Below are 7,333 nucleotides of genomic sequence, written 5' to 3' on the forward strand. Positions count from 1 at the left end.
GCGGTGTCTCTCTCTCTGTGCGTGTCTCTGTGTGTGTCTCTGTGTGTGCGGTGTCTCTCTCTGTGTGTGTCTCTGTGTGTGTCTCTGTGTGTGTGGTGTCTCTGTGTGTGGTGTCTCTCTGTGTGTGTCTCTCTCTGTGTGTCTCTCTCTGTGCGTATCTCTGTGTGTGCGGTCTCTGGACTGCACCTCCCTCTCGCCCCGTCTCTCCGTCCACAGCGATGAAGGCGACGTAGCGTGGATGGGCCACGGGAACCAGGTGGCCTCTGTGCTCACAACGCAGCAGCAGCAGCAGATTCGTCAAATAATCATCATCATCGTAGCGGAGATGACGATTAGAGTCCATGATGTACGCGGGTTTTAGATGAGATGGTGTAAGATGAGTTGTGGATGATGGTGGTGATGGTGGTGATGTAAGATGAGTTGTGGATGATGGTGGTGATGATGTAAGGTGAGTTGTGGATGGTGGCGGTGATGGTGATGATGTAAGATGAGTTGTGGATGATGGTGGTGATGATGTAAGATGAGTTGTGGATGGTGGTGGTGATGGTGATGATGTAAGATGAGTTGTGGATGATGATGGTGGTGATGATGTAAGATGAGTTGTGGATGGTGGTGGTGATGGTGATGATGTAATATGAGTTGTGGATGATGATGGTGATGATGTAAGATGAGTTGTGGATGATGGTGGTGATGATGTAAGATGAGTTGTGGATGATGGTGGTGATGATGATGTAAGATGCGTTGTGGATGATGGTGGTGATGATGTAAGATGAGTTGTGGATGATGGTGGTGATGATGTAAGATGAGTTGTGGATGATGGTGGTGATGATGTAAGATGCGTTGTGGATGATGGTGGTGATGGTGATGATGTAAGATGAGTTGTGGATGATGGTGGCTATGCACGTGGTTTGTAACCCCCCAGCACTGTGGAGGCAGTGAGGGTTGGTGGGTCACCTCACACCGATGTGAGGAAGCTCCCTTCCCGTAAGCCTCGGAGGAGGTGCCGCACCCTGGCTCTCCAGAAGGAGGCAGTCGAGCAAGTGGACACACCGCCACTCTTTTCATCTGCACGGGGGAGGAGGGGGGGATTGAGCGTTGCGCCCTCGCGCGCCGGTTTCATCGCTCGCCACAGGCCAGTCGCGGTGTGGCAAGCGTGGGGGGCAGGTGGGGGGGCGCCTTGCCCCCACCCCCACCCTTGGTGGCCAAAGCTACAAGCTGGGGACCCCCTTGGCAACCACCATGAGATTTGTTTTCAACAATAACAGTGTCAACAACAACAGCAGCAGCAGCAGCACTGATTGTGTGAAGACAGAGCTCCTCCACAGCGGTTTGTGCAAGAGGAGCCGCTTGCGATGCAGAATGGCCTCGTGACGACGCCACTGCTGATGTAGTGACGCACCCACCGCCACTGACTCGCGTCCTCCAGGCGAGGTCGTCAATATCTCCTCGCCACCATCTCCCCCCGCTCAGCGTCTCTGGACGCCACTGTCGAGGCGACTGCCAAACCAGACGTGCCGCTGGGAAGCTTCTCCCGTCGTCGGAGGGCAGCAGATAAGCCCCCAGGGCGTGGATTGAACCCCTGAGATACTTTCGACTTACCAATCACGAGCGCCGTCTATCGGTCGAGGTGATTGTGTTTTAATGCAGCACGATCTCGCACTCGCGGATTTTTAGGTATTTGCCATCATCCGGAACGAGAACAAGTTGTCTTGCTGCGCCAAAACGTCCGATTAGCGCAGCCGGCGGGCTACGTACGGTGCGAATGAAGCTCCAGCACACACATCCTGAGAGCCACGGCGAGTATCTTGCGACCCACGCTGAGGCCACGGCGAGTGTCAAGGAACGAGCGAACCTCCAACTCCTCCACTTGCTGAGCCTGATACGTCAGCATACACGGGCTGATGAAAGCACGCAGCTCACGTGTCACAGGTTAACAGCTTAACGCGTGTTAACAGGCTAATCATTTGCAAGGGAACGCCTCTTGTATTGCTTCTCTGAAGTTGATGTAATTATCGCCGTCTGGGTCACTTTGTTCCGAGTGAACTTTCTCTCCCTCTCTCTGCTTCCCACAACCAGTGACGGACTGTAACAAAAACATCGGCGCAGGTAAATTCGGGCTCTGGGCAAGTGTGGTGTTTTTCACCGGGGTTGTTTTGCGGCGACAATCTGTGTAGGAGCAGTCGCTAGATGTTGAGACGTGGCGATGTCATTGGGACCATGTGGGCTGGGTACAACAACACAGATGGGTGGGTCGGTCACGAAGGATCCTTTGGGCTGCCGAGTATACGGACGGGGCTAAGTGCCAACTGGGAACGCGAATCAGCAACGAAGCGTTACACATTAGACGCAAATTCGTTATTTTAATAATTTTATTTCACTCCGATCACATTTTCAATTACCCCGCGCGGTCCGGCCCCACCAGCCCTCGGAATGGACCGGCCTCACGGGGCACTTGCCCTCCAGACCGCTGCCCCTGTGGCCAGTCCGGGGGGAGGAGAGGCTTGCAGGGTGGCACCAGAGCGAGTGAGCGAGTGAGCTCGCCCACTGGCTCGCTCGCTCGCTCTCCAACGCTCTTCAAATGTTGCCGCCGGGATGACTCTGAGCCAAGCATCGCCCACCCAGCCCCCCTCCCCGCCTTCCCGTGCGGGGTTTGGACAATGCTCGTGCCCACACCCCCTGGTTGGCTTGGATTTCCTCCCGGGCTAATTGGCCGCTGCTATACATGTCCACGTGATGATGATGATAAGCCGCTTCGTTGAGCTATCAGTTGTGGCCCAGGCCGCTTCTCAAAAATAACTCAAGTATATACATCAGCGGGCCTTACCTGGACACATTTAAAAACGTTTCATTTTAGGTTATTTATTTTTCCTGATTTACTTACCTCGCCTACACTTTGCACTCCTATCCATGTTTGTAATCTTCGTTGTTGTACATTTCTTCACCCGCCCCTACTAGACATCTGTGAAAAATAGCTTTATAGCTCATCGAATTTCTCCAGGATAAATAAAGATTCTGATTCTGGCTCGTACTCGTTACCTCCTCCCAAAGCTAAACAGAACCACGTACAATGCAAGCCGGTATTGGCCCAAACACATCCCGATGTTGAAAAATGAAATGGCAAATGACTCACATCAGAATCAAAATCTAAAATTTATCCTGGAGAAATTCGATGGGCTATGAAGCTCGTTTTCACAGATGTCCATTCGGGATTATACACAGCAGCTACATCACCCCCACTTGGCAGGACCCTCCTGAAAAAGAGTCTTGAGACTCGATGAGGCTTTTCTGGGTAAACGAGCGGAATGAATCAAATGATAGAACCAGAAGTGCCTTCAATGTACAACATTTGCTGCGAGTTAAGAATGTGTGTGCAACACGCCACACCACAATGTGTTGTCCATTGTACCCTGGCTTCCTCGGCACTGTCCTGCAGGGCATCTGGTAACCATGAGCGCCATTTTGTACACCACCGAAAAGATAAAGACACCCCGTGTAGCCTTCACAGACTGTTGGGGCAAGTGTTGTTTAACGAGTAGCACCTATGAAGGCCGGCACGGCACGTGAGAGAGTGGGTGGCCAGCACCATTCCCGGCCGCCTTTGTCTCCCCAGCGGTGAAGTTTACACACCGCACCAGGTACTCATCTGAGCCATAGTCCACGAAGGGGAGGCCCATGACCGGTTCAGATAATCGTCACCGATGTTGGTCATGAGCGGGTTCATCGCGCAGCGTGCTAACCGCTACACTACCACTCCCCACCTACCACCCCACACACACCTCCACACACTACACACACACACTACACACACCACACACACACTACCAAACACACACTACCACACACACACCACCACACACACCACACACACATACACCACACACACACACAACCACACACACACTACCACACACACACCACCACACACACACCACACACACACACCACACACACTACCACCACATATACCACACACACACCACCACACACACACCACACATACACATTACCACCACATATACCACACACACACCACCACACAGACACCACCACACACACCACCACTCACCACCACACACACACCACCACAGACGACTAACCACAGCCATCGTGAGAGGTGTTGACTGGACGCCGTCTACGAGCTGGGCGGGGGTTTCTTTCCCCGGGTCGCCGGTAGTAGACTTGGAGTGAGCGGCACGCGATTTGGCCTCTTTGCTTGCGCGTGTGAGTTTGCGTCCCAGACAGGGACATTGGAGTAATGACCCCAGAACAACAACAACAAACAGCAGCAATGTCTCCCTGCCGGAGCGCGTGGGGATGCCCGGCGTTGAATCCCATCTGGGTCCGATGACGCAAGATGGGGCATGAGATGCTCGTCGTATGCCAAGACCACGGGACATTGCGCGTTTTGGGACGAGCTCTGAATGCCCCGAGACTTCCCCTGTCGTTGTCCAGATCGCCGTCTGGCGTCGTTCTCTCACGCCGGTAGTGCTGCTGCTGCTGCCGCTTGTGTGGGCCAATCAGTTTCATAGACAATGCATCAAATATGATCAGAGCCACGTGCTTGTTTGCACGTTCACCACAAGTGATGTGTGGTAAATGCAGAAATTACTCCTTACAAAATGTTTCTATTTGGTGTTTGAACATCTTAACACCTCCTGTTTTATTGTCAGAAAGGTTAAAACTTATTCTTACTTTTTCATATTCCACGTTTTTTTTGAATGCTTGACGATCCTTCGTGGCGGCCACGAGTCGTGGAGAGGCCCTCATCCAGCAGTGGATTGACAAACCAGGCTGTACACACCACACATCCATAGCTGCATCAGCTCAAGCCTCCCGTACAGAGCGTGACTTGCGTGTAGGAGTGGACCCCCCCCCGTGGTAACTGTGTGCATCCAGCACAACACGTGACGTGCGGCACGCGCCAACACACTCCGCCCCATCAGGAACTCGCCCGAGGAGTGATGGCCACACGAATCGCAGCATCTACCGCAGCTCGCGAGCCTCTGCGACTGCTCCCAGGAGCTCTGGAGTCGCGAGCTCAATGACTCCGCGCTCAACTTTACACGCGGCCACCTGGCCGCTATGGCAGGACCGTGATGGTTCTGTAACACAAGGCACACATCTGCCCCTCGACGTAAACAACTTCGTATTTACACTTCACGTGAGCAACACGCGGCCTTCTGGGAGCGCGCACTTTCAGCAGCATTGACTCAGCTTAAACAAAGCTCTGGACCGGTTTCCACGTTCAGTGTCATCATCATCAGCAGCAGCAGAGCCCACCGGCTTCGCTTGAGCCGATGCTGGTGAACTGCCAGATGTTTGTTTATAGGCAAGGCACCCCTCTCTATGATGTATGGGTCCTAGTCCTGCACAATACACAGCCCGCAAGGGGACGTGTTGTCCGCTTGTTGACGCCGTTGCTTGCATTCTCCACAACCAAGCGAAATGCGTGGCTCCGAAGTGGCTGATCGACTGCCGGCGTTCCATTGAAAGCGCCGTGCATTGTGTCTGGCTGCCCTTGGGATGTGAGTGCGGGTCTCACTTTGGTGGCGTTGCGTGCACTATTGTCTCACGTCCAAATGTTGTTTCAAACATTGTTGGCCACTGCACGCGTGTTTCCTTTGCTGTGGCAGTTTGCTTTCATAATGCATTTGCATCATTCCCACTACTCAATAGAAGCAATCAAACGAATACTAAACTAGTTTTATGTTAGCAGGTAAGGTCCACTGAGCTATGTAGCTTTCATTAAGATGCGACCTGGCTAACACAGATGATAGCACAACGAAGTGGCTTATCATGTGCAAATGTAAAGCAGAAGCCAAATAATCTTAAACGCATGATTCTAAATGTGGAGGTAAAAACCGGAGAACCCGGAGAAAAATCCACGCGACCACGGGGAGAGAGAGAGACACCATAAACTCCAAATATATAAGCGTTGTCAGGGTCGGGGATCGATCCCACGCCCTCCTGCACAGCAGGCGAGGTGGCGAACATCTCCGAGCCACCAAACCTCGGGACACAAATCACGACCGCGCTCGTGCACAGGGCGAAGCGCGCGCAGTGGATGGCCGCGTGCAGTAACCCGCTGAGATCTTTGAACAAACTGCGCGCCCCACGCCACAAACGACCGCGCCATGCGTGGGGTCAGAGGGCGTCACCCAACGGCGAGACGTTAACGAGACGCCCGGGAATTCATCGTTTGATGCGGCAGCCCACATGCAGCGGCTGATGGTCTAGTTTCTAATCAGCGCTCGTCGTTATGATGATGATGATTATTTTATCATGATTATTATTATTATTCGTTGAGCGACTCTCGCGTGCCGATGAGCCTCTGTGAAGGCAGCAGCACGGCTCTTCGCTCGAGGCCAACTCCGTGCAAGTGAAGAGGAGACTTGAGATGGTTCAGCAGGATCTTTATTTCCAAGACAACTTAACACCGTACTTCCACTCGTCATCGAAAACCAACCGCGAACCCTCCAAATCTTCTCCCTTACATAGCCCCCCCCCTTGTTTAACACTCATTCCCTTCTGGGGCTCGCCGCCTTTGTGAACCGTCCCGGGCTTCTCTCCCCACCGCTAATCCTCCTGGGGACACTCCGAGCAAAGTGCCCCCCACTCAACAATCGGATTGCGTGTTGCACGCGGCAGCGCTCCCCTGACCCTTGACCCGTGGCTGCGTGGTGTGTGTGTGTGCCCCGAACATCCTCTACACAGGCAATGCGCCGTCGTTCTCAGCTGCGTGAGACTAAGAGTCTCTGTGCGAGTCTACGGGTCTCTGTGTGAGTCTATGCGTCTCAGCGCGAGTCTATGGGTCTCTGTGCGAGTCTACGGGTCTCTGTGTGAGTCTATGGGTCTCTGTGCGAGTCTACGAGTCTCTGTGCGAGTCTACGGGTCTCAGCACGGGTCTATGGGTCACCGTGCGAGTCTATGGGTCTCTGTGCGATTATAAGGGTCTGCGAATCTATGGGTCTCTGTGCGAGTTTATGGGTCTCTGTGCGAGTCTATGGGTCTCTGTGCGAGTTTATTGGTGTCTGTGCGAGTCTATGGGTCTCTGTGCGAGTTTATTGGTGTCTGTGCGATTATACGGGTCTCTGCGAGTGTATGGGTCTCTGCGAGTGTATGGGTCTCTGTGCGAGTTCATGGGTGTCTGTTCGAGTATATGGCTGTCTATGCGAGTGTATGGGTCTCTGTGCGGGTATGTGGGTCTCTATATGAGTCGGTATATATCTCTGTAAGCCCATGGGTCTCTACGTAAGTCTGTTGTTGTTGTTGATAGCAGCCCTGTAGGGAAGGGTCGTGTAGCGTCTAGCGCGCTGCGCTACGAACCTGGGGA

This window comes from Lampetra fluviatilis, chromosome 51 (assembly GCF_964198595.1).
Source record: "Lampetra fluviatilis chromosome 51, kcLamFluv1.1, whole genome shotgun sequence".
NCBI classification, from domain to species: Eukaryota; Metazoa; Chordata; class Hyperoartia; order Petromyzontiformes; family Petromyzontidae; genus Lampetra; species Lampetra fluviatilis.